Raw genomic sequence first — 24,364 nt, 5'->3', positions numbered from 1 at the left:
CACTCTTTAGTGATAAATACCAAAGGTTCTGTTCAAAACCTTGTCTACGGCCATACTACGTGGAAAAAGCCGGTTCTCGTCCGATCACCGAAGCAAAGCTGCGTCGGGCATGGTTAGTACTTGAATGGGAGACCGTCTGGGAATACCATGTGCTGTAGACTTTTTGATTTTTTGACCTTTTCATTCTATTTACCCATCATTCATCTCGTCATTAATCACATACATTCTTAATTCGACGCCACACTCATTCGTTTGGGGTAGTCTCATAGGCAGAGCCTCCAGCGGCAAAAGGCTGGGGAACCGAGACTATCCAAGTCATGATTATCGGCCCTTCCTTTTAATTCCGCTCTAACTCCTCACCAGGTGTCAGCCAATGCAGCAGCCCAACAAACACTTTCAACTAGCGATTTAATGTACCGAACTTTTGTTTAAAAGTAACGTTTTCATAACGTATTTCAATACTGTGGTTTGTTTACTACTGTTGGGCAACTTGCAATTGAATGGTGTAAACAGCGCCGACTTTAGGATCACCTGTGACAGCCTGTCACTACGTACCTGTGCCGTGTAGAAACTTTTGATATGATATAGAAGTGTGAAATCTATTAAGTATCGGATCTGGATTGTATTTTCGCACACCAACTATACGTGCATATTGAAGTTGTCATTGCTGAATAGTCAGAGTAGCACTCTTTAGTGATAAATACCAAAGGTTCTGTTCAAAACCTTGTCTACGGCCATACTACGTGGAAAAAGCCGGTTCTCGTCCGATCACCGAAGCAAAGCTGCGTCGGGCATGGTTAGTACTTGAATGGGAGACCGTCTGGGAATACCATGTGCTGTAGACTTTTTGATTTTTTGACCTTTTCATTCTATTTACCCATCATTCATCTTAGTGTCTTTAATCACATACATTCTTAATTCGACGCCACACTCATTCGTTTGGGGTAGTCTCATAGGCAGAGCCTCCAGCGGCAAAAGGCTGGGGAACCGAGACTATCCAAGTCATGATTATCGGCCCTTCCTTTTAATTCCGCTCTAACTCCTCACCAGGTGTCAGCCAATGCAGCAGCCCAACAAACACTTTCAACTAGCGATTTAATGTACCGAACTTTTGTTTAAAAGTAACGTTTTCATAACGTATTTCAATACTGTGGTTTGTTTACTACTGTTGGGCAACTTGCAATTGAATGGTGTAAACAGCGCCGACTTTAGGATCACCTGTGACAGCCTGTCACTACGTACCTGTGCCGTGTAGAAACTTTTGATATGATATAGAAGTGTGAAATCTATAAAGTATCGGATCTGGATTGTATTTTCGCACACCAACTATACGTACATATTGAAGTTGTCATTGCTGAATAGTCAGAGTAGCACTCTTTAGTGATAAATACCAAAGGTTCTGTTCAAAACCTTGTCTACGGCCATACTACGTGGAAAAAGCCGGTTCTCGTCCGATCACCGAAGCAAAGCTGCGTCGGGCATGGTTAGTACTTGAATGGGAGACCGTCTGGGAATACCATGTGCTGTATACTTTTTGATTTTTTGACCTTTTCATTCTATTTACCCATCATTCATCTTGTCTTTAATCACATACATTCTTAATTCGACGCCACACTCATTCGTTTGGGGTAGTCTCATAGGCAGAGCCTCCAGCGGCAAAAGGCTGGGGAACCGAGACTATCCAAGTCATGATTATCGGCCCTTCCTTTTAATTCCGCTCTAACTCCTCACCAGGTGTCAGCCAATGCAGCAGCCCAACAAACACTTTCAACTAGCGATTTAATGTACCGAACTTCTGTTTAAAAGTAACGTTTTCATAACGTATTTCAATAGTGTGGTTTGTTTACTACTGTTGGGCAACTTGCAATTGAATGGTGTAAACAGCGCCGACTTTAGGATCACCTGTGACAGCCTGTCACTACGTACCTGTGCCGTGTAGAAACTTTTGATATGATATAGAAGTGTGAAATCTATAAAGTATCGGATCTGGATTGTATTTTCGCACACCAACTAAACGTACATATTGAAGTTGTCATTGCTGAATAGTCAGAGTAGCACTCTTTAGTGATAAATACCAAAGGTTCTGTTCAAAACCTTGTCTACGGCCATACTACGTGGAAAAAGCCGGTTCTCGTCCGATCACCGAAGCAAAGCTGCGTCGGGCATGGTTAGTACTTGAATGGGAGACCGTCTGGGAATACCATGTGCTGTAGACTTTTTGATTTTTTGACCTTTTCATTCTATTTACCCATCATTCATCTCGTCATTAATCACATACATTCTTAATTCGACGCCACACTCATTCGTTTGGGGTAGTCTCATAGGCAGAGCCTCCAGCGGCAAAAGGCTGGGGAACCGAGACTATCCAAGTCATGATTATCGGCCCTTCCTTTTAATTCCGCTCTAACTCCTCACCAGGTGTCAGCCAATGCAGCAGCCCAACAAACACTTTCAACTAGCGATTTAATGTACCGAACTTTTGTTTAAAAGTAACGTTTTCATAACGTATTTCAATACTGTGGTTTGTTTACTACTGTTGGGCAACTTGCAATTGAATGGTGTAAACAGCGCCGACTTTAGGATCACCTGTGACAGCCTGTCACTACGTACCTGTGCCGTGTAGAAACTTTTGATATATATAGAAGTGTGAAATCTATAAAGTATCGGATCTGGATTGTATTTTCGCACACCAACTATACGTACATATTGAAGTTGTCATTGCTGAATAGTCAGAGTAGCACTCTTTAGTGATAAATACCAAAGGTTCTGTTCAAAACCTTGTCTACGGCCATACTACGTGGAAAAAGCCGGTTCTCGTCCATTCACCGAAGCAAAGCTGCGTCGGGCATGGTTAGTACTTGAATGGGAGACCGTCTGGGAATACCATGTGCTGTAGACTTTTTGATTTTTTGACCTTTTCATTCTATTTACCCATCATTCATCTTGTCTTTAATCACATACATTCTTAATTCGACGCCACACTCATTCGTTTGGGGTAGTTTCATAGGCAGAGCCTCCAGCGGCAAAAGGCTGGGAAACCGAGACTATCCAAGTCATGATTATCGGCCCTTCCTTTTAATTCCGCTCTAACTCCTCACCAGGTGTCAGCCGATGCAGCAGCCCAACAAACACTTTCAACTAGCGATTTAATGTACCGAACTTCTGTTTAAAAGTAACGTTTTCATAACGTATTTCAATACTGTGGTTTGTTTACTACTGTTGGGCAACTTGCACTTGAATGGTGTAAACAGCGCCGACTTTAGGATCACCTGTGACAGCCTGTCACTACGTACCTGTGCCGTGTAGAAACTTTTGATATATATAGAAGTGTGAAATCTATAAAGTATCGGATCTGGATTGTATTTTCGCACACCAACTAAACGTACATATTGAAGTTGTCATTGCTGAATAGTCAGAGTAGCACTCTTTAGTGATAAATACCAAAGGTTCTGTTCAAAACCTTGTCTACGGCCATACTACGTGGAAAAAGCCGGTTCTCGTCCGATCACCGAAGCAAAGCTGCGTCGGGCATGGTTAGTACTTGAATGGGAGACCGTCTGGGAATACCATGTGCTGTAGACTTTTTGATTTTTTGACCTTTTCATTCTATTTACCCATCATTCATCTCGTCATTAATCACATACATTCTTAATTCGACGCCACACTCATTCGTTTGGGGTAGTTTCATAGGCAGAGCCTCCAGCGGCAAAAGGCTGGGGAACCGACACTACACAAGTCATGATTATCGGCCCTTCCTTTTAATTCCGCTCTAACTCCTCACCAGGTGTCAGCCAATGCAGCAGCCCAACAAACACTTTCAACTAGCGATTTAATGTACCGAACTTCTGTTTAAAAGTAACGTTTTCATAACGTATTTCAATACTGTGGTTTGTTTACTACTGTTGGACAACTTGCAATTGAATGGTGCAAACAGCGCCGAATTTAGGATCACCTGTGACAGCCTGACACTACGTACCTGTGCCGTGTAGAAACTTTTGATATATATAGAAGTGTGAAATCTATAAAGTATCGGATCTGGATTGTATTTTCGCACACCAACTGTACGTACATATTGAAGTTGTCATTGCTGAATAGTCAGAGTAGCACATTTTAGTGATAAATACCAAAACTTCTGTTCAAAACCTTGTCTACGGCCATACCACGTGGAAAAAGCCGGTTCTCGTCCGATCACCGAAGCAAAGCTGCGTCGGGCATGGTTAGTACTTGAATGCGAGACCGTCTGGGAATACCATGTGCTGTAGACTTTTTGATTTTTTGACCTTTTCATTCTATTTACCCATCATTCATCTCGTCATTAATCACATACATTCTTAATTCGACGCCACACTCATTCGTTTGGGGTAGTCTCATAGGCAGAGCCTCCAGCGGCAAAAGGCTGGGGAACCGAGACTATCCAAGTCATGATTATCGGCCCTTCCTTTTAATTCCGCTCTAACTCCTCACCAGGTGTCAGCCAATGCAGCAGCCCAACAAACACTTTCAACTAGCGATTTAATGTACCGAACTTTTGTTTAAAAGTAACGTTTTCATAACGTATTTCAATACTGTGGTTTGTTTACTACTGTTGGGCAACTTGCAATTGAATGGTGTAAACAGCGCCGACTTTAGGATCACCTGTGACAGCCTGTCACTACGTACCTGTGCCGTGTAGAAACTTTTGATATGATATAGAAGTGTGAAATCTATTAAGTATCGGATCTGGATTGTATTTTCGCACACCAACTATACGTGCATATTGAAGTTGTCATTGCTGAATAGTCAGAGTAGCACTCTTTAGTGATAAATACCAAAGGTTCTGTTCAAAACCTTGTCTACGGCCATACTACGTGGAAAAAGCCGGTTCTCGTCCGATCACCGAAGCAAAGCTGCGTCGGGCATGGTTAGTACTTGAATGGGAGACCGTCTGGGAATACCATGTGCTGTAGACTTTTTGATTTTTTGACCTTTTCATTCTATTTACCCATCATTCATCTTAGTGTCTTTAATCACATACATTCTTAATTCGACGCCACACTCATTCGTTTGGGGTAGTCTCATAGGCAGAGCCTCCAGCGGCAAAAGGCTGGGGAACCGAGACTATCCAAGTCATGATTATCGGCCCTTCCTTTTAATTCCGCTCTAACTCCTCACCAGGTGTCAGCCAATGCAGCAGCCCAACAAACACTTTCAACTAGCGATTTAATGTACCGAACTTCTGTTTAAAAGTAACGTTTTCATAACGTATTTCAATAGTGTGGTTTGTTTACTACTGTTGGGCAACTTGCAATTGAATGGTGTAAACAGCGCCGACTTTAGGATCACCTGTGACAGCCTGTCACTACGTACCTGTGCCGTGTAGAAACTTTTGATATGATATAGAAGTGTGAAATCTATAAAGTATCGGATCTGGATTGTATTTTCGCACACCAACTGTACGTACATATTGAAGTTGTCATTGCTGAATAGTCAGAGTAGCACTTTATGGTGATAAATACCAAAGGTTCTGTTCAAAACCTTGTCTACGGCCATACTACGTGGAAAAAGCCGGTTCTCGTCCGATCACCGAAGCAAAGCTGCGTCGGGCATGGTTAGTACTTGAATGGGAGACCGTCTGGGAATACCATGTGCTGTAGACTTTTTGATTTTTTTGACCTTTTCATTCTATTTACCCATCATTCATCTCGTCATTAATCACATGCATCCTTAATTCGACGCCACACTCATTCGTTTGGGGTAGTCTCATAGGCAGAGCCTCCAGCGGCAAAAGGCTGGGGAACCGAGACTATCCAAGTCATGATTATCGGCCCTTCCTTTTAATTCCGCTCTAACTCCTCACCAGGTGTCAGCCAATGCAGCAGCCCAACAAACACTTTCAACTACCGAACTTCTGTTTAAAAGTAACGTTTTCATAACGTATTTCAATACTGTGGTTTGTTTACTACTGTTGGACAACTTGCAATTGAATGGTGTAAACAGCGCCGACTTTAGGATCACCTGTGACAGCCTGTCAGTTACGTACCTGTGCCGTGTAGAAACTTTTGATATGATATAGAAGTGTGAAATCTATAAAGTATCGGATCTGGATTGTATTTTCGCACACCAACTGTACGTACATATTGAAGTTGTCATTGCTGAATAGTCAGAGTAGCACTTTTTAGTGATAAATACCAAAGGTTCTATTCAAAACCTTGTCTACGGCCATACTACGTGGAAAAAGCCGGTTCTCGTCCGATCACCGAAGCAAAGCTGCGTCGGGCATGGTTAGTACTTGAATGGGAGACCGTCTGGGAATACCATGTGCTGTAGACTTTTTGATTTTTTGACCTTTTCATTCTATTTACCCATCATTCATCTCGTCTTTAATAACATACATTCTTAATTCGACGCCACACTCATTCGTTTGGGGTAGTCTCATAGGCAGAGCCTCCAGCGGCAAAAGGCTGGGGAACCGAGACTATCCAAGTCATGATTATCGGCCCTTCCTTTTAATTCCGCTCTAACTCCTCACCAGGTGTCAGCCAATGCAGCAGCCCAACAAACACTTTCAACTAGCGATTTAATGTACCGAACTTCTGTTTAAAAGTAACGTTTTCATAACGTATTTCAATAGTGTGGTTTGTTTACTACTGTTGGGCAACTTGCAATTGAATGGTGTAAACAGCGCCGACTTTAGGATCACCTGTGACAGCCTGTCACTACGTACCTGTGCCGTGTAGAAACTTTTGATATGATATAGAAGTGTGAAATCTATAAAGTATCGGATCTGGATTGTATTTTCGCACACCAACTATACGTACATATTGAAGTTGTCATTGCTGAATAGTCAGAGTAGCACTCTTTAGTGATAAATACCAAAGGTTCTGTTCAAAACCTTGTCTACGGCCATACTACGTGGAAAAAGCCGGTTCTCGTCCGATCACCGAAGCAAAGCTGCGTCGGGCAAGGTTATAATGGGAGACCGTCTGGGAATACCATGTGCTGTAGACTTTTTGATTTTTTGACCTTTTCATTCTATTTACCCATCATTCATCTTGTCTTTAATCACATACATTCTTAATTCGACGCCACACTCATTCGTTTGGGGTAGTTTCATAGGCAGAGCCTCCAGCGGCAAAAGGCTGGGAAACCGAGACTATCCAAGTCATGATTATCGGCCCTTCCTTTTAATTCCGCTCTAACTCCTCACCAGGTGTCAGCCGATGCAGCAGCCCAACAAACACTTTCAACTAGCGATTTAATGTACCGAACTTCTGTTTAAAAGTAACGTTTTCATAACGTATTTCAATACTGTGGTTTGTTTACTACTGTTGGGCAACTTGCACTTGAATGGTGTAAACAGCGCCGACTTTAGGATCACCTGTGACAGCCTGTCACTACGTACCTGTGCCGTGTAGAAACTTTTGATATATATAGAAGTGTGAAATCTATAAAGTATCGGATCTGGATTGTATTTTCGCACACCAACTAAACGTACATATTGAAGTTGTCATTGCTGAATAGTCAGAGTAGCACTCTTTAGTGATAAATACCAAAGGTTCTGTTCAAAACCTTGTCTACGGCCATACTACGTGGAAAAAGCCGGTTCTCGTCCGATCACCGAAGCAAAGCTGCGTCGGGCATGGTTAGTACTTGAATGGGAGACCGTCTGGGAATACCATGTGCTGTAGACTTTTTGATTTTTTGACCTTTTCATTCTATTTACCCATCATTCATCTCGTCATTAATCACATACATTCTTAATTCGACGCCACACTCATTCGTTTGGGGTAGTCTCATAGGCAGAGCCTCCAGCGGCAAAAGGCTGGGGAACCGACACTACCCAAGTCATGATTATCGGCCCTTCCTTTTAATTCCGCTCTAACTCCTCACCAGGTGTCAGCCAATGCAGCAGCCCAACAAACACTTTCAACTAGCGATTTAATTTACCGAACTTCTGTTTAAAAGTAACGTTTTCATAACGTATTTCAATACTGTGGTTTGTTTACTACTGTTGGACAACTTGCAATTGAATGGTGCAAACAGCGCCGAATTTAGGATCACCTGTGACAGCCTGACACTACGTACCTGTGCCTTGTCTTGTCTTGTCTTGTCTTGTCCATTACTGTACAAAACGCCAGATGTGGCTATACACGTACAGTTCGTCATGCATCACACTTTCAATTTTTCCCTTATTCCACATTGAGATTGACTAGTGATTTAAAAACTGCCACATCTTTTGCTGCTTTTGTGCCGTGTAGAAACTTTTGATATATATAGAAATGTGAAATCTATAAAGTATCGGATCTGGATTGTATTTTCGCACACCAACTGTACGTACATATTGAAATTGTCATTGCTGAATAGTCAGAGTAGCACTTTTTAGTGATAAATACCAAAACTTCTGTTCAAAACCTTGTCTACGGCCATACCACGTGGAAAAAGCCGGTTCTCGTCCGATCACCGAAGCAAAGCTGCGTCGGGCATGGTTAGTACTTGAATGGGAGACCGTCTGGGAATACCATGTGCTGTAGACTTTTTGATTTTTTGACCTTTTCATTCTATTTACCCATCATTCATCTCGTCTTTAATCACATACATTCTTAATTCGCCGCCACACTCATTCGTTTGGGGTAGTCTCATAGGCAGAGCCTCCAGCGGCAAAAGGCTGGGGAACCGAGACTATCCAAGTCATGATTATCGGCCCTTCCTTTTAATTCCGCTCTAACTCCTCACCAGGTGTCAGCCAATGCAGCAGCCCAACAAACACTTTCAACTAGCGATTTAATGTACCGAACTTTTGTTTAAAAGTAACGTTTTCATAACGTATTTCAATACTGTGGTTTGTTTACTACTGTTGGGCAACTTGCAATTGAATGGTGTAAACAGCGCCGACTTTAGGATCACCTGTGACAGCCTGTCACTACGTACCTGTGCCGTGTAGAAACTTTTGATATATATAGAAGTGTGAAATCTATAAAGTATCGGATCTGGATTGTATTTTCGCACACCAACTATACGTACATATTGAAGTTGTCATTGCTGAATAGTCAGAGTAGCACTCTTTAGTGATAAATACCAAAGGTTCTGTTCAAAACCTTGTCTACGGCCATACTACGTGGAAAAAGCCGGTTCTCGTCCATTCACCGAAGCAAAGCTGCGTCGGGCATGGTTAGTAGTTGAATGGGAGACCGTCTGGGAATACCATGTGCTGTAGACTTTTTGATTTTTTGACCTTTTCATTCTATTTACCCATCATTCATCTTGTCTTTAATCACATACATTCTTAATTCGACGCCACACTCATTCGTTTGGGGTAGTTTCATAGGCAGAGCCTCCAGCGGCAAAAGGCTGGGAAACCGAGACTATCCAAGTCATGATTATCGGCCCTTCCTTTTAATTCCGCTCTAACTCCTCACCAGGTGTCAGCCGATGCAGCAGCCCAACAAACACTTTCAACTAGCGATTTAATGTACCGAACTTCTGTTTAAAAGTAACGTTTTCATAACGTATTTCAATACTGTGGTTTGTTTACTACTGTTGGGCAACTTGCACTTGAATGGTGTAAACAGCGCCGACTTTAGGATCACCTGTGACAGCCTGTCACTACGTACCTGTGCCGTGTAGAAACTTTTGATATATATAGAAGTGTGAAATCTATAAAGTATCGGATCTGGATTGTATTTTCGCACACCAACTAAACGTACATATTGAAGTTGTCATTGCTGAATAGTCAGAGTAGCACTCTTTAGTGATAAATACCAAAGGTTCTGTTCAAAACCTTGTCTACGGCCATACTACGTGGAAAAAGCCGGTTCTCGTCCGATCACCGAAGCAAAGCTGCGTCGGGCATGGTTAGTACTTGAATGGGAGACCGTCTGGGAATACCATGTGCTGTAGACTTTTTGATTTTTTGACCTTTTCATTCTATTTACCCATCATTCATCTCGTCATTAATCACATACATTCTTAATTCGACGCCACACTCATTCGTTTGGGGTAGTCTCATAGGCAGAGCCTCCAGCGGCAAAAGGCTGGGGAACCGACACTACCCAAGTCATGATTATCGGCCCTTCCTTTTAATTCCGCTCTAACTCCTCACCAGGTGTCAGCCAATGCAGCAGCCCAACAAACACTTTCAACTAGCGATTTAATTTACCGAACTTCTGTTTAAAAGTAACGTTTTCATAACGTATTTCAATACTGTGGTTTGTTTACTACTGTTGGACAACTTGCAATTGAATGGTGCAAACAGCGCCGAATTTAGGATCACCTGTGACAGCCTGACACTACGTACCTGTGCCTTGTCTTGTCTTGTCTTGTCTTGTCCATTACTGTACAAAACGCCAGATGTGGCTATACACGTACAGTTCGTCATGCATCACACTTTCAATTTTTCCCTTATTCCACATTGAGATTGACTAGTGATTTAAAAACTGCCACATCTTTTGCTGCTTTTGTGCCGTGTAGAAACTTTTGATATATATAGAAATGTGAAATCTATAAAGTATCGGATCTGGATTGTATTTTCGCACACCAACTGTACGTACATATTGAAATTGTCATTGCTGAATAGTCAGAGTAGCACTTTTTAGTGATAAATACCAAAACTTCTGTTCAAAACCTTGTCTACGGCCATACCACGTGGAAAAAGCCGGTTCTCGTCCGATCACCGAAGCAAAGCTGCGTCGGGCATGGTTAGTACTTGAATGGGAGACCGTCTGGGAATACCATGTGCTGTAGACTTTTTGATTTTTTGACCTTTTCATTCTATTTACCCATCATTCATCTCGTCTTTAATCACATACATTCTTAATTCGCCGCCACACTCATTCGTTTGGGGTAGTCTCATAGGCAGAGCCTCCAGCGGCAAAAGGCTGGGGAACCGAGACTATCCAAGTCATGATTATCGGCCCTTCCTTTTAATTCCGCTCTAACTCCTCACCAGGTGTCAGCCAATGCAGCAGCCCAACAAACACTTTCAACTAGCGATTTAATGTACCGAACTTTTGTTTAAAAGTAACGTTTTCATAACGTATTTCAATACTGTGGTTTGTTTACTACTGTTGGGCAACTTGCAATTGAATGGTGTAAACAGCGCCGACTTTAGGATCACCTGTGACAGCCTGTCACTACGTACCTGTGCCGTGTAGAAACTTTTGATATATATAGAAGTGTGAAATCTATAAAGTATCGGATCTGGATTGTATTTTCGCACACCAACTATACGTACATATTGAAGTTGTCATTGCTGAATAGTCAGAGTAGCACTCTTTAGTGATAAATACCAAAGGTTCTGTTCAAAACCTTGTCTACGGCCATACTACGTGGAAAAAGCCGGTTCTCGTCCATTCACCGAAGCAAAGCTGCGTCGGGCATGGTTAGTAGTTGAATGGGAGACCGTCTGGGAATACCATGTGCTGTAGACTTTTTGATTTTTTGACCTTTTCATTCTATTTACCCATCATTCATCTTGTCTTTAATCACATACATTCTTAATTCGACGCCACACTCATTCGTTTGGGGTAGTTTCATAGGCAGAGCCTCCAGCGGCAAAAGGCTGGGAAACCGAGACTATCCAAGTCATGATTATCGGCCCTTCCTTTTAATTCCGCTCTAACTCCTCACCAGGTGTCAGCCGATGCAGCAGCCCAACAAACACTTTCAACTAGCGATTTAATGTACCGAACTTCTGTTTAAAAGTAACGTTTTCATAACGTATTTCAATACTGTGGTTTGTTTACTACTGTTGGGCAACTTGCACTTGAATGGTGTAAACAGCGCCGACTTTAGGATCACCTGTGACAGCCTGTCACTACGTACCTGTGCCGTGTAGAAACTTTTGATATATATAGAAGTGTGAAATCTATAAAGTATCGGATCTGGATTGTATTTTCGCACACCAACTAAACGTACATATTGAAGTTGTCATTGCTGAATAGTCAGAGTAGCACTCTTTAGTGATAAATACCAAAGGTTCTGTTCAAAACCTTGTCTACGGCCATACTACGTGGAAAAAGCCGGTTCTCGTCCGATCACCGAAGCAAAGCTGCGTCGGGCATGGTTAGTACTTGAATGGGAGACCGTCTGGGAATACCATGTGCTGTAGACTTTTTGATTTTTTGACCTTTTCATTCTATTTACCCATCATTCATCTCGTCATTAATCACATACATTCTTAATTCGACGCCACACTCATTCGTTTGTGGTAGTCTCATAGGCAGAGCCTCCAGCGGCAAAAGGCTGGGGAACCGACACTACCCAAGTCATGATTATCGGCCCTTCCTTTTAATTCCGCTCTAACTCCTCACCAGGTGTCAGCCAATGCAGCAGCCCAACAAACACTTTCAACTAGCGATTTAATGTACCGAACTTTTGTTTAAAAGTAACGTTTTCATAACGTATTTCAATACTGTGGTTTGTTTACTACTGTTGGGCAACTTGCAATTGAATGGTGTAAACAGCGCCGACTTTAGGATCACCTGTGACAGCCTGTCACTACGTACCTGTGCCGTGTAGAAACTTTTGATATGATATAGAAGTGTGAAATCTATTAAGTATCGGATCTGGATTGTATTTTCGCACACCAACTATACGTGCATATTGAAGTTGTCATTGCTGAATAGTCAGAGTAGCACTCTTTAGTGATAAATACCAAAGGTTCTGTTCAAAACCTTGTCTACGGCCATACTACGTGGAAAAAGCCGGTTCTCGTCCGATCACCGAAGCAAAGCTGCGTCGGGCATGGTTAGTACTTGAATGGGAGACCGTCTGGGAATACCATGTGCTGTAGACTTTTTGATTTTTTGACCTTTTCATTCTATTTACCCATCATTCATCTTAGTGTCTTTAATCACATACATTCTTAATTCGACGCCACACTCATTCGTTTGGGGTAGTCTCATAGGCAGAGCCTCCAGCGGCAAAAGGCTGGGGAACCGAGACTATCCAAGTCATGATTATCGGCCCTTCCTTTTAATTCCGCTCTAACTCCTCACCAGGTGTCAGCCAATGCAGCAGCCCAACAAACACTTTCAACTAGCGATTTAATAATGTACCGAACTTCTGTTTAAAAGTAACGTTTTCATAACGTATTTCAATAGTGTGGTTTGTTTACTACTGTTGGGCAACTTGCAATTGAATGGTGTAAACAGCGCCGACTTTAGGATCACCTGTGACAGCCTGTCACTACGTACCTGTGCCGTGTAGAAACTTTTGATATGATATAGAAGTGTGAAATCTATAAAGTATCGGATCTGGATTGTATTTTCGCACACCAACTAAACGTACATATTGAAGTTGTCATTGCTGAATAGTCAGAGTAGCACTTTATGGTGATAAATACCAAAGGTTCTGTTCAAAACCTTGTCTACGGCCATACTACGTGGAAAAAGCCGGTTCTCGTCCGATCACCGAAGCAAAGCTGCGTCGGGCATGGTTAGTACTTGAATGGGAGACCGTCTGGGAATACCATGTGCTGTAGACTTTTTGATTTTTTTGACCTTTTCATTCTATTTACCCATCATTCATCTCGTCATTAATCACATGCATCCTTAATTCGACGCCACACTCATTCGTTTGGGGTAGTCTCATAGGCAGAGCCTCCAGCGGCAAAAGGCTGGGGAACCGAGACTATCCAAGTCATGATTATCGGCCCTTCCTTTTAATTCCGCTCTAACTCCTCACCAGGTGTCAGCCAATGCAGCAGCCCAACAAACACTTTCAACTACCGAACTTCTGTTTAAAAGTAACGTTTTCATAACGTATTTCAATACTGTGGTTTGTTTACTACTGTTGGACAACTTGCAATTGAATGGTGTAAACAGCGCCGACTTTAGGATCACCTGTGACAGCCTGTCAGTTACGTACCTGTGCCGTGTAGAAACTTTTGATATGATATAGAAGTGTGAAATCTATAAAGTATCGGATCTGGATTGTATTTTCGCACACCAACTGTACGTACATATTGAAGTTGTCATTGCTGAATAGTCAGAGTAGCACTTTTTAGTGATAAATACCAAAGGTTCTATTCAAAACCTTGTCTACGGCCATACTACGTGGAAAAAGCCGGTTCTCGTCCGATCACCGAAGCAAAGCTGCGTCGGGCATGGTTAGTACTTGAATGGGAGACCGTCTGGGAATACCATGTGCTGTAGACTTTTTGATTTTTTGACCTTTTCATTCTATTTACCCATCATTCATCTCGTCTTTAATCACATACATTCTTAATTCGACGCCACACTCATTCGTTTGGGGTAGTCTCATAGGCAGAGCCTCCAGCGGCAAAAGGCTGGGGAACCGAGACTATCCAAGTCATGATTATCGGCCCTTCCTTTTAATTCCGCTCTAACTCCTCACCAGGTGTCAGCCAATGCAGCAGCCCAACAAACACTTTCAACTAGCGATTTAATGTACCGAACTTTTGTTTAAAAGTAACGTTTTCATAACGTATTTCAATACTGTGGTTTGTTTACTACTGTTGGGCAACTTGCAATTGAATGGTGTAAACAGCGCCGACTTTAGGATCACCTGTGACAGCCTGTCACTACGTACCTGTGCCGTGTAGAAACTTTTGATATGATATAGAAGTGTGAAATCTATAAAGTATCGGATCTGGATTGTATTTTCGCACACCAACTATACGTACATATTGAAGTTGTCATTGCTGAATAGTCAGAGTAGCACTCTTTAGTGATAAATACCAAAGGTTCTGTTCAAAACCTTGTCTACGGCCATACTACGTGGAAAAAGCCGGTTCTCGTCCGATCACCGAAGCAAAGCTGCGTCGGGCATGGTTAGTACTTGAATGGGAGACCGTCTGGGAATACCATGTGCTGTAGACTTTTTGATTTTTTGACCTTTTCATTCTATTTACCCATCATTCATCTTGTCTTTAATCACATACATTCTTAAATCGACGCCACACTCATTCTTTTGGGGTAGTCTCATAGGCAGAGCCTCCAGCGGCAAAAGGCTGGGGAACCGAGACTATCCAAGTCATGATTATCGGCCCTTCCTTTTAATTCCGCTCTAACTCCTCACCAGGTGTCAGCCAATGCAGCAGCCCAACAAACACTTTCAACTAGCGATTTAATGTACCGAACTTTTGTTTAAAAGTAACGTTTTCATAACGTATTTCAATACTGTGGTTTGTTTACTACTGTTGGGCAACTTGCAATTGAATGGTGTAAACAGCGCCGACGTTAGGATCACCTGTGACAGCCTGTCACACCAACTATACGTACATATTGAAGTTGTCATTGCTGAATAGTCAGAGTAGCACTCTTTAGTGATAAATACCAAAGGTTCTGTTCAAAACCTTGTCTACGGCCACACAACGTGGAAAAAGCCGGTTCTCGTCCGATCACCGAAGCAAAGCTGCGTCGGGCATGGTTAGTACTTGAATGGGAGACCGTCTGGGAATACCATGTGCTGTAGACTTTTTGATTTTTTGACCTTTTCATTCTATTTACCCATCATTCATCTCGTCATTAATCACATACATTCTTAATTCGACGCCACACTCATTCGTTTGGGGTAGTCTCATAGGCAGAGCCTCCAGCGGCAAAAGGCTGGGGAACCGAGACTATCCAAGTCATGATTATCGGCCCTTCCTTTTAATTCCGCTCTAACTCCTCACCAGGTGTCAGCCAATGCAGCAGCCCAACAAACACTTTCAACTAGCGATTTAATGTACCGAACTTTTGTTTAAAAGTAACGTTTTCATAACGTATTTCAATACTGTGGTTTGTTTACTACTGTTGGGCAACTTGCAATTGAATGGTGTAAACAGCGCCGACTTTAGGATCACCTGTGACAGCCTGTCACTACGTACCTGTGCCGTGTAGAAACTTTTGATATATATAGAAGTGTGAAATCTATAAAGTATCGGATCTGGATTGTATTTTCGCACACCAACTGTACGTACATATTGAAATTGTCATTGCTGAATAGTCAGAGTAGCACTTTTTAGTGATAAATACCAAAACTTCTGTTCAAAACCTTGTCTACGGCCATACCACGTGGAAAAAGCCGGTTCTCGTCCGATCACCGAAGCAAAGCTGCGTCGGGCATGGTTAGTACTTGAATGGGAGACCGTCTGGGAATACCATGTGCTGTAGACTTTTTGATTTTTTGACCTTTTCATTCTATTTACCCATCATTCATCTCGTCTTTAATCACATACATTCTTAATTCGCCGCCACACTCATTCGTTTGGGGTAGTCTCATAGGCAGAGCCTCCAGCGGCAAAAGGCTGGGGAACCGAGACTATCCAAGTCATGATTATCGGCCCTTCCTTTTAATTCCGCTCTAACTCCTCACCAGGTGTCAGCCAATGCAGCAGCCCAACAAACACTTTCAACTAGCGATTTAATGTACCGAACTTTTGTTTAAAAGTAACGTTTTCATAACGTATTTCAATACTGTGGTTTGTTTACTACTGTTGGGCAACTTGCAATTGAATGGTGTAAACAGCGCCGACTTTAGGATCACCTGTGACAGCCTGTCACTACGTACCTGTGCCGTGTAGAAACTTTTGATATATATAGAAGTGTGAAATCTATAAAGTATCGGATCTGGATTGTATTTTCGCACACCAACTATACGTACATATTGAAGTTGTCATTGCTGAATAGTCAGAGTAGCACTCTTTAGTGATAAATACCAAAGGTTCTGTTCAAAACCTTGTCTACGGCCATACTACGTGGAAAAAGCCGGTTCTCGTCCATTCACCGAAGCAAAGCTGCGTCGGGCATGGTTAGTAGTTGAATGGGAGACCGTCTGGGAATACCATGTGCTGTAGACTTTTTGATTTTTTGACCTTTTCATTCTATTTACCCATCATTCATCTTGTCTTTAATCACATACATTCTTAATTCGACGCCACACTCATTCGTTTGGGGTAGTTTCATAGGCAGAGCCTCCAGCGGCAAAAGGCTGGGAAACCGAGACTATCCAAGTCATGATTATCGGCCCTTCCTTTTAATTCCGCTCTAACTCCTCACCAGGTGTCAGCCGATGCAGCAGCCCAACAAACACTTTCAACTAGCGATTTAATGTACCGAACTTCTGTTTAAAAGTAACGTTTTCATAACGTATTTCAATACTGTGGTTTGTTTACTACTGTTGGGCAACTTGCACTTGAATGGTGTAAACAGCGCCGACTTTAGGATCACCTGTGACAGCCTGTCACTACGTACCTGTGCCGTGTAGAAACTTTTGATATATATAGAAGTGTGAAATCTATAAAGTATCGGATCTGGATTGTATTTTCGCACACCAACTAAACGTACATATTGAAGTTGTCATTGCTGAATAGTCAGAGTAGCACTCTTTAGTGATAAATACCAAAGGTTCTGTTCAAAACCTTGTCTACGGCCATACTACGTGGAAAAAGCCGGTTCTCGTCCGATCACCGAAGCAAAGCTGCGTCGGGCATGGTTAGTACTTGAATGGGAGACCGTCTGGGAATACCATGTGCTGTAGACTTTTTGATTTTTTGACCTTTTCATTCTATTTACCCATCATTCATCTCGTCATTAATCACATACATTCTTAATTCGACGCCACACTCATTCGTTTGTGGTAGTCTCATAGGCAGAGCCTCCAGCGGCAAAAGGCTGGGGAACCGACACTACCCAAGTCATGATTATCGGCCCTTCCTTTTAATTCCGCTCTAACTCCTCACCAGGTGTCAGCCAATGCAGCAGCCCAACAAACACTTTCAACTAGCGATTTAATGTACCGAACTTTTGTTTAAAAGTAACGTTTTCATAACGTATTTCAATACTGTGGTTTGTTTACTACTGTTGGGCAACTTGCAATTGAATGGTGTAAACAGCGCCGACTTTAGGATCACCTGTGACAGCCTGTCACTACGTACCTGTGCCGTGTAGAAACTTTTGATATGATATAGAAGTGTGAAATCTATTAAGTATCGGATCTGGATTGTATTTTCGCACACCAACTATACGTGCATATTGAAGTTGTCATTGCTGAATAGTCAGAGTAGCACTCTTTAGTGATAAATACCAAAGGTTCTGTTCAAAACCTTGTCTACGGCCATACTACGTGGAAAAAGCCGGTTCTCGTCCGATCACCGAAGCAAAGCTGCGTCGGGCATGGTTAGTACTTGAATGGGAGACCGTCTGGGAATACCATGTGCTGTAGACTTTTTGATTTTTTGACCTTTTCATTCTATTTACCCATCATTCATCTTAGTGTCTTTAATCACATACATTCTTAATTCGACGCCACACTCATTCGTTTGGGGTAGTCTCATAGGCAGAGCCTCCAGCGGCAAAAGGCTGGGGAACCGAGACTATCCAAGTCATGATTATCGGCCCTTCCTTTTAATTCCGCTCTAACTCCTCACCAGGTGTCAGCCAATGCAGCAGCCCAACAAACACTTTCAACTAGCGATTTAATAATGTACCGAACTTCTGTTTAAAAGTAACGTTTTCATAACGTATTTCAATAGTGTGGTTTGTTTACTACTGTTGGGCAACTTGCAATTGAATGGTGTAAACAGCGCCGACTTTAGGATCACCTGTGACAGCCTGTCACTACGTACCTGTGCCGTGTAGAAACTTTTGATATGATATAGAAGTGTGAAATCTATAAAGTATCGGATCTGGATTGTATTTTCGCACACCAACTAAACGTACATATTGAAGTTGTCATTGCTGAATAGTCAGAGTAGCACTTTATGGTGATAAATACCAAAGGTTCTGTTCAAAACCTTGTCTACGGCCATACTACGTGGAAAAAGCCGGTTCTCGTCCGATCACCGAAGCAAAGCTGCGTCGGGCATGGTTAGTACTTGAATGGGAGACCGTCTGGGAATACCATGTGCTGTAGACTTTTTGATTTTTTTGACCTTTTCATTCTATTTACCCATCATTCATCTCGTCATTAATCACATGCATCCTTAATTCGACGCCACACTCATTCGTTTGGGGTAGTCTCATAGGCAGAGCCTCCAGCGGCAAAAGGCTGGGGAACCGAGACTATCCAAGTCATGATTATCGGCCCTTCCTTTTAATTCCGCTCTAACTCCTCACCAGGTGTCAGCCAATGCAGCAGCCCAACAAACACTTTCAACTACCGAACTTCTGTTTAAAAGTAACGTTTTCATAACGTATTTCAATACTGTGGTTTGTTTACTACTGTTGGACAACTTGCAATTGAATGGTGTAAACAGCGCCGACTTTAGGATCACCTGTGACAGCCTGTCAGTTACGTACCTGTGCCGTGTAGAAACTTTTGATATGATATAGAAGTGTGAAATCTATAAAGTATCGGATCTGGATTGTATTTTCGCACACCAACTGTACGTACATATTGAAGTTGTCATTGCTGAATAGTCAGAGTAGCACTTTTTAGTGATAAATACCAAAGGTTCTATTCAAAACCTTGTCTACGGCCATACTACGTGGAAAAAGCCGGTTCTCGTCCGATCACCGAAGCAAAGCTGCGTCGGGCATGGTTAGTACTTGAATGGGAGACCGTCTGGGAATACCATGTGCTGTAGACTTTTTGATTTTTTGACCTTTTCATTCTATTTACCCATCATTCATCTCGTCTTTAATAACATACATTCTTAATTCGACGCCACACTCATTCGTTTGGGGTAGTCTCATAGGCAGAGCCTCCAGCGGCAAAAGGCTGGGGAACCGAGACTATCCAAGTCATGATTATCGGCCCTTCCTTTTAATTCCGCTCTAACTCCTCACCAGGTGTCAGCCAATGCAGCAGCCCAACAAACACTTTCAACTAGCGATTTAATGTACCGAACTTCTGTTTAAAAGTAACGTTTTCATAACGTATTTCAATAGTGTGGTTTGTTTACTACTGTTGGGCAACTTGCAATTGAATGGTGTAAACAGCGCCGACTTTAGGATCACCTGTGACAGCCTGTCACTACGTACCTGTGCCGTGTAGAAACTTTTGATATGATATAGAAGTGTGAAATCTATAAAGTATCGGATCTGGATTGTATTTTCGCACACCAACTATACGTACATATTGAAGTTGTCATTGCTGAATAGTCAGAGTAGCACTCTTTAGTGATAAATACCAAAGGTTCTGTTCAAAACCTTGTCTACGGCCATACTACGTGGAAAAAGCCGGTTCTCGTCCGATCACCGAAGCAAAGCTGCGTCGGGCAAGGTTATAATGGGAGACCGTCTGGGAATACCATGTGCTGTAGACTTTTTGATTTTTTGACCTTTTCATTCTATTTACCCATCATTCATCTCGTCTTTAATCACATACATTCTTAATTCGACGCCACACTCATTCGTTTGGGGTAGTCTCATAGGCAGAGCCTCCAGCGGCAAAAGGCTGGGGAACCGAGACTATCCAAGTCATGATTATCGGCCCTTCCTTTTAATTCCGCTCTAACTCCTCACCAGGTGTCAGCCAATGCAGCAGCCCAACAAACACTTTCAACTAGCGATTTAATGTACCGAACTTTTGTTTAAAAGTAACGTTTTCATAACGTATTTCAATACTGTGGTTTGTTTACTACTGTTGGGCAACTTGCAATTGAATGGTGTAAACAGCGCCGACTTTAGGATCACCTGTGACAGCCTGTCACTACGTACCTGTGCCGTGTAGAAACTTTTGATATGATATAGAAGTGTGAAATCTATAAAGTATCGGATCTGGATTGTATTTTCGCACACCAACTATACGTACATATTGAAGTTGTCATTGCTGAATAGTCAGAGTAGCACTCTTTAGTGATAAATACCAAAGGTTCTGTTCAAAACCTTGTCTACGGCCATACTACGTGGAAAAAGCCGGTTCTCGTCCGATCACCGAAGCAAAGCTGCGTCGGGCATGGTTAGTACTTGAATGGGAGACCGTCTGGGAATACCATGTGCTGTAGACTTTTTGATTTTTTGACCTTTTCATTCTATTTACCCATCATTCATCTTGTCTTTAATCACATACATTCTTAAATCGACGCCACACTCATTCTTTTGGGGTAGTCTCATAGGCAGAGCCTCCAGCGGCAAAAGGCTGGGGAACCGAGACTATCCAAGTCATGATTATCGGCCCTTCCTTTTAATTCCGCTCTAACTCCTCACCAGGTGTCAGCCAATGCAGCAGCCCAACAAACACTTTCAACTAGCGATTTAATGTACCGAACTTTTGTTTAAAAGTAACGTTTTCATAACGTATTTCAATACTGTGGTTTGTTTACTACTGTTGGGCAACTTGCAATTGAATGGTGTAAACAGCGCCGACGTTAGGATCACCTGTGACAGCCTGTCACACCAACTATACGTACATATTGAAGTTGTCATTGCTGAATAGTCAGAGTAGCACTCTTTAGTGATAAATACCAAAGGTTCTGTTCAAAACCTTGTCTACGGCCACACAACGTGGAAAAAGCCGGTTCTCGTCCGATCACCGAAGCAAAGCTGCGTCGGGCATGGTTAGTACTTGAATGGGAGACCGTCTGGGAATACCATGTGCTGTAGACTTTTTGATTTTTTGACCTTTTCATTCTATTTACCCATCATTCATCTCGTCATTAATCACATACATTCTTAATTCGACGCCACACTCATTCGTTTGGGGTAGTCTCATAGGCAGAGCCTCCAGCGGCAAAAGGCTGGGGAACCGAGACTATCCAAGTCATGATTATCGGCCCTTCCTTTTAATTCCGCTCTAACTCCTCACCAGGTGTCAGCCAATGCAGCAGCCCAACAAACACTTTCAACTAGCGATTTAATGTACCGAACTTTTGTTTAAAAGTAACGTTTTCATAACGTATTTCAATACTGTGGTTTGTTTACTACTGTTGGGCAACTTGCAATTGAATGGTGTAAACAGCGCCGACTTTAGGATCACCTGTGACAGCCTGTCACTACGTACCTGTGCCGTGTAGAAACTTTTGATATATATAGAAGTGTGAAATCTATAAAGTATCGGATCTGGATTGTATTTTCGCACACCAACTATACGTACATATTGAAGTTGTCATTGCTGAATAGTCAGAGTAGCACTCTTTAGTGATAAATACCAAAGGTTCTGTTCAAAACCTTGTCTACGGCCATACTACGTGGAAAATGCCGGTTCTCGTCCATTCACCGAAGCAAAGCTGCGTCGGGCATGGTTAGTACTTGAATGGGAGACCGTCTGGGAATACCATGTGCTGTAGACTTTTTGATTTTTTGACCTTTTCATTCTATTTACCCATCATTCATCTTGTCTTTAATCACATACATTCTTAATTCGACGCCACACTCATTCGTTTGGGGTAGTTTCATAGGCAGAGCCTCCAGCGGCAAAAGGCTGGGGAACCGAGACTATCCAAGTCATGATTATCGGCCCTTCCTTTTAATTCCGCTCTAACTCCTCACCAGGTGTCAGCCAATGCAGCAGCCCAACAAACACTTTCAACTAGCGATTTAATGTACCGAACTTTTGTTTAAAAGTAACGTTTTCATAACGTATTTCAATACTGTGGTTTGTTTACTACTGTTGGGCAACTTGCAATTGAATGGTGTAAACAGCGCCGACTTTAGGATCACCTGTGACAGCCTGTCACTACGTACCTGTGCCGTGTAGAAACTTTTGATATGATATAGAAGTGTGAAATCTATAAAGTATCGGATCTGGATTGTATTTTCGCACACCAACTATACGTACATATTGAAGTTGTCATTGCTGAATAGTCAGAGTAGCACTCTTTAGTGATAAATACCAAAGGTTCTGTTCAAAACCTTGTCTACGGCCATACTACCTGGAAAAAGCCGGTTCTCGTCCGATCACCGAAGCAAAGCTGCGTCGGGCATGGTTAGTACTTGAATGGGAGACCGTCTGGGAATACCATGTGCTGTAGACTTTTTGATTTTTTGACCTTTTCATTCTATTTACCCATCATTCATCTCGTCATTAATCACATACATTCTTAATTCGACGCCACACTCATTCGTTTGGGGTAGTCTCATAGGCAGAGCCTCCAGCGGCAAAAGGCTGGGGAACCGAGACTATCCAAGTCATGATTATCGGCCCTTCCTTTTAATTCCGCTCTAACTCCTCACCAGGTGTCAGCCAATGCAGCAGCCCAACAAACACTTTCAACTAGCGATTTAATGTACCGAACTTTTGTTTAAAAGTAACGTTTTCATAACGTATTTCAATACTGTGGTTTGTTTACTACTGTTGGGCAACTTGCAATTGAATGGTGTAAACAGCGCCGACTTTAGGATCACCTGTGACAGCCTGTCACTACGTACCTGTGCCGTGTAGAAACTTTTGATATGATATAGAAGTGTGAAATCTATAAAGTATCGGATCTGGATTGTATTTTCGCACACCAACTATACGTACATATTGAAGTTGTCATTGCTGAATAGTCAGAGTAGCACTCTTTAGTGATAAATACCAAAGGTTCTGTTCAAAACCTTGTCTACGGCCATACTACGTGGAAAAAGCCGGTTCTCGTCCGATCACCGAAGCAAAGCTGCGTCGGGCATGGTTAGTACTTGAATGGGAGACCGTCTGGGAATACCATGTGCTGTATACTTTTTGATTTTTTGACCTTTTCATTCTATTTACCCATCATTCATCTTGTCTTTAATCACATACATTCTTAATTCGACGCCACACTCATTCGTTTGGGGTAGTCTCATAGGCAGAGCCTCCAGCGGCAAAAGGCTGGGGAACCGAGACTATCCAAGTCATGATTATCGGCCCTTCCTTTTAATTCCGCTCTAACTCCTCACCAGGTGTCAGCCAATGCAGCAGCCCAACAAACACTTTCAACTAGCGATTTAATGTACCGAACTTCTGTTTAAAAGTAACGTTTTCATAACGTATTTCAATAGTGTGGTTTGTTTACTACTGTTGGGCAACTTGCAATTGAATGGTGTAAACAGCGCCGACTTTAGGATCACCTGTGACAGCCTGTCACTACGTACCTGTGCCGTGTAGAAACTTTTGATATGATATAGAAGTGTGAAATCTATAAAGTATCGGATCTGGATTGTATTTTCGCACACCAACTGTACGTACATATTGAAGTTGTCATTGCTGAATAGTCAGAGTAGCACTTTATGGTGATAAATACCAAAGGTTCTGTTCAAAACCTTCTCTACGGCCATACTACGTGGAAAAAGCCGGTTCTCGTCCGATCACCGAAGCAAAGCTGCGTCGGGCATGGTTAGTACTTGAATGGGAGACCGTCTGGGAATACCATGTGCTGTAGACTTTTTGATTTTTTGACCTTTTCATTCTATTTACCCATCATTCATCTCGTCATTAATCACATGCATTCTTAATTCGACGCCACACTCATTCGTTTGGGGTAGTCTCATAGGCAGAGCCTCCAGCGGCAAAAGGCTGGTGAACCGAGACTATCCAAGTC

General features: G+C 42.4%; 22 non-coding genes and 14 pseudogenes across 22 annotated transcripts; all 36 read left to right on the top strand.

The window, feature by feature from the left end:
* Positions 1-42: 42 nt before the first annotated feature.
* Positions 43-161, top strand: LOC144444064 (5S ribosomal RNA). The gene has a single exon (XR_013481794.1). It is a non-coding gene; the product is annotated as a 5S ribosomal RNA (ribosomal RNA).
* Positions 162-726: 565 nt separating this feature from the next.
* Positions 727-845, top strand: LOC144444063 (5S ribosomal RNA). The gene has a single exon (XR_013481793.1). It is a non-coding gene; the product is annotated as a 5S ribosomal RNA (ribosomal RNA).
* A 568-nt stretch (positions 846-1,413) lies between these two features.
* Positions 1,414-1,532, top strand: LOC144443988 (5S ribosomal RNA; annotated as a pseudogene).
* A 565-nt stretch (positions 1,533-2,097) lies between these two features.
* On the top strand, positions 2,098-2,216 carry LOC144444062 (5S ribosomal RNA). The gene has a single exon (XR_013481792.1). It is a non-coding gene; the product is annotated as a 5S ribosomal RNA (ribosomal RNA).
* Positions 2,217-2,780: 564 nt separating this feature from the next.
* LOC144444040 (5S ribosomal RNA) lies at positions 2,781-2,899 on the top strand (annotated as a pseudogene).
* Positions 2,900-3,463: 564 nt separating this feature from the next.
* Positions 3,464-3,582, top strand: LOC144444060 (5S ribosomal RNA). Its single transcript, XR_013481791.1, has one exon. It is a non-coding gene; the product is annotated as a 5S ribosomal RNA (ribosomal RNA).
* A 564-nt stretch (positions 3,583-4,146) lies between these two features.
* On the top strand, positions 4,147-4,265 carry LOC144443991 (5S ribosomal RNA; annotated as a pseudogene).
* Positions 4,266-4,830: 565 nt separating this feature from the next.
* LOC144444059 (5S ribosomal RNA) lies at positions 4,831-4,949 on the top strand. Its single transcript, XR_013481790.1, has one exon. It is a non-coding gene; the product is annotated as a 5S ribosomal RNA (ribosomal RNA).
* Positions 4,950-5,517: 568 nt separating this feature from the next.
* LOC144444058 (5S ribosomal RNA) lies at positions 5,518-5,636 on the top strand. The gene has a single exon (XR_013481789.1). It is a non-coding gene; the product is annotated as a 5S ribosomal RNA (ribosomal RNA).
* Positions 5,637-6,190: 554 nt separating this feature from the next.
* LOC144444057 (5S ribosomal RNA) lies at positions 6,191-6,309 on the top strand. The gene has a single exon (XR_013481788.1). It is a non-coding gene; the product is annotated as a 5S ribosomal RNA (ribosomal RNA).
* Positions 6,310-6,874: 565 nt separating this feature from the next.
* On the top strand, positions 6,875-6,987 carry LOC144444050 (5S ribosomal RNA; annotated as a pseudogene).
* A 564-nt stretch (positions 6,988-7,551) lies between these two features.
* Positions 7,552-7,670, top strand: LOC144444054 (5S ribosomal RNA). Its single transcript, XR_013481785.1, has one exon. It is a non-coding gene; the product is annotated as a 5S ribosomal RNA (ribosomal RNA).
* Positions 7,671-8,394: 724 nt separating this feature from the next.
* On the top strand, positions 8,395-8,513 carry LOC144444065 (5S ribosomal RNA). The gene has a single exon (XR_013481795.1). It is a non-coding gene; the product is annotated as a 5S ribosomal RNA (ribosomal RNA).
* A 564-nt stretch (positions 8,514-9,077) lies between these two features.
* Positions 9,078-9,196, top strand: LOC144444044 (5S ribosomal RNA; annotated as a pseudogene).
* Positions 9,197-9,760: 564 nt separating this feature from the next.
* LOC144444047 (5S ribosomal RNA) lies at positions 9,761-9,879 on the top strand. The gene has a single exon (XR_013481781.1). It is a non-coding gene; the product is annotated as a 5S ribosomal RNA (ribosomal RNA).
* Positions 9,880-10,603: 724 nt separating this feature from the next.
* On the top strand, positions 10,604-10,722 carry LOC144444028 (5S ribosomal RNA). The gene has a single exon (XR_013481779.1). It is a non-coding gene; the product is annotated as a 5S ribosomal RNA (ribosomal RNA).
* Positions 10,723-11,286: 564 nt separating this feature from the next.
* Positions 11,287-11,405, top strand: LOC144444043 (5S ribosomal RNA; annotated as a pseudogene).
* Positions 11,406-11,969: 564 nt separating this feature from the next.
* LOC144444035 (5S ribosomal RNA) lies at positions 11,970-12,088 on the top strand. The gene has a single exon (XR_013481780.1). It is a non-coding gene; the product is annotated as a 5S ribosomal RNA (ribosomal RNA).
* A 565-nt stretch (positions 12,089-12,653) lies between these two features.
* On the top strand, positions 12,654-12,772 carry LOC144444022 (5S ribosomal RNA). Its single transcript, XR_013481778.1, has one exon. It is a non-coding gene; the product is annotated as a 5S ribosomal RNA (ribosomal RNA).
* Positions 12,773-13,343: 571 nt separating this feature from the next.
* On the top strand, positions 13,344-13,462 carry LOC144444010 (5S ribosomal RNA). Its single transcript, XR_013481777.1, has one exon. It is a non-coding gene; the product is annotated as a 5S ribosomal RNA (ribosomal RNA).
* A 554-nt stretch (positions 13,463-14,016) lies between these two features.
* On the top strand, positions 14,017-14,135 carry LOC144443999 (5S ribosomal RNA). The gene has a single exon (XR_013481776.1). It is a non-coding gene; the product is annotated as a 5S ribosomal RNA (ribosomal RNA).
* Positions 14,136-14,700: 565 nt separating this feature from the next.
* LOC144443987 (5S ribosomal RNA) lies at positions 14,701-14,819 on the top strand. Its single transcript, XR_013481775.1, has one exon. It is a non-coding gene; the product is annotated as a 5S ribosomal RNA (ribosomal RNA).
* A 479-nt stretch (positions 14,820-15,298) lies between these two features.
* Positions 15,299-15,417, top strand: LOC144444016 (5S ribosomal RNA; annotated as a pseudogene).
* Positions 15,418-15,981: 564 nt separating this feature from the next.
* LOC144443910 (5S ribosomal RNA) lies at positions 15,982-16,100 on the top strand. The gene has a single exon (XR_013481714.1). It is a non-coding gene; the product is annotated as a 5S ribosomal RNA (ribosomal RNA).
* A 564-nt stretch (positions 16,101-16,664) lies between these two features.
* Positions 16,665-16,783, top strand: LOC144444042 (5S ribosomal RNA; annotated as a pseudogene).
* A 564-nt stretch (positions 16,784-17,347) lies between these two features.
* LOC144443975 (5S ribosomal RNA) lies at positions 17,348-17,466 on the top strand. The gene has a single exon (XR_013481774.1). It is a non-coding gene; the product is annotated as a 5S ribosomal RNA (ribosomal RNA).
* A 565-nt stretch (positions 17,467-18,031) lies between these two features.
* On the top strand, positions 18,032-18,150 carry LOC144443963 (5S ribosomal RNA). The gene has a single exon (XR_013481764.1). It is a non-coding gene; the product is annotated as a 5S ribosomal RNA (ribosomal RNA).
* Positions 18,151-18,721: 571 nt separating this feature from the next.
* On the top strand, positions 18,722-18,840 carry LOC144443952 (5S ribosomal RNA). The gene has a single exon (XR_013481753.1). It is a non-coding gene; the product is annotated as a 5S ribosomal RNA (ribosomal RNA).
* A 554-nt stretch (positions 18,841-19,394) lies between these two features.
* LOC144443940 (5S ribosomal RNA) lies at positions 19,395-19,513 on the top strand. Its single transcript, XR_013481742.1, has one exon. It is a non-coding gene; the product is annotated as a 5S ribosomal RNA (ribosomal RNA).
* Positions 19,514-20,078: 565 nt separating this feature from the next.
* LOC144444049 (5S ribosomal RNA) lies at positions 20,079-20,191 on the top strand (annotated as a pseudogene).
* Positions 20,192-20,756: 565 nt separating this feature from the next.
* Positions 20,757-20,875, top strand: LOC144443928 (5S ribosomal RNA). Its single transcript, XR_013481731.1, has one exon. It is a non-coding gene; the product is annotated as a 5S ribosomal RNA (ribosomal RNA).
* A 479-nt stretch (positions 20,876-21,354) lies between these two features.
* On the top strand, positions 21,355-21,473 carry LOC144444015 (5S ribosomal RNA; annotated as a pseudogene).
* Positions 21,474-22,037: 564 nt separating this feature from the next.
* LOC144444027 (5S ribosomal RNA) lies at positions 22,038-22,156 on the top strand (annotated as a pseudogene).
* Positions 22,157-22,721: 565 nt separating this feature from the next.
* Positions 22,722-22,840, top strand: LOC144444000 (5S ribosomal RNA; annotated as a pseudogene).
* Positions 22,841-23,405: 565 nt separating this feature from the next.
* On the top strand, positions 23,406-23,524 carry LOC144443986 (5S ribosomal RNA; annotated as a pseudogene).
* A 565-nt stretch (positions 23,525-24,089) lies between these two features.
* On the top strand, positions 24,090-24,208 carry LOC144443996 (5S ribosomal RNA; annotated as a pseudogene).
* Positions 24,209-24,364: the final 156 nt, after the last annotated feature.

Source organism: Glandiceps talaboti, chromosome 12 (genome assembly GCF_964340395.1).
Source record: "Glandiceps talaboti chromosome 12, keGlaTala1.1, whole genome shotgun sequence".
Lineage (NCBI taxonomy): Eukaryota > Metazoa > Hemichordata > Enteropneusta > Spengelidae > Glandiceps > Glandiceps talaboti.
Note: the sequence above shows the minus strand (reverse complement) of the source record. Positions and strands in the feature narration are given on the sequence as shown.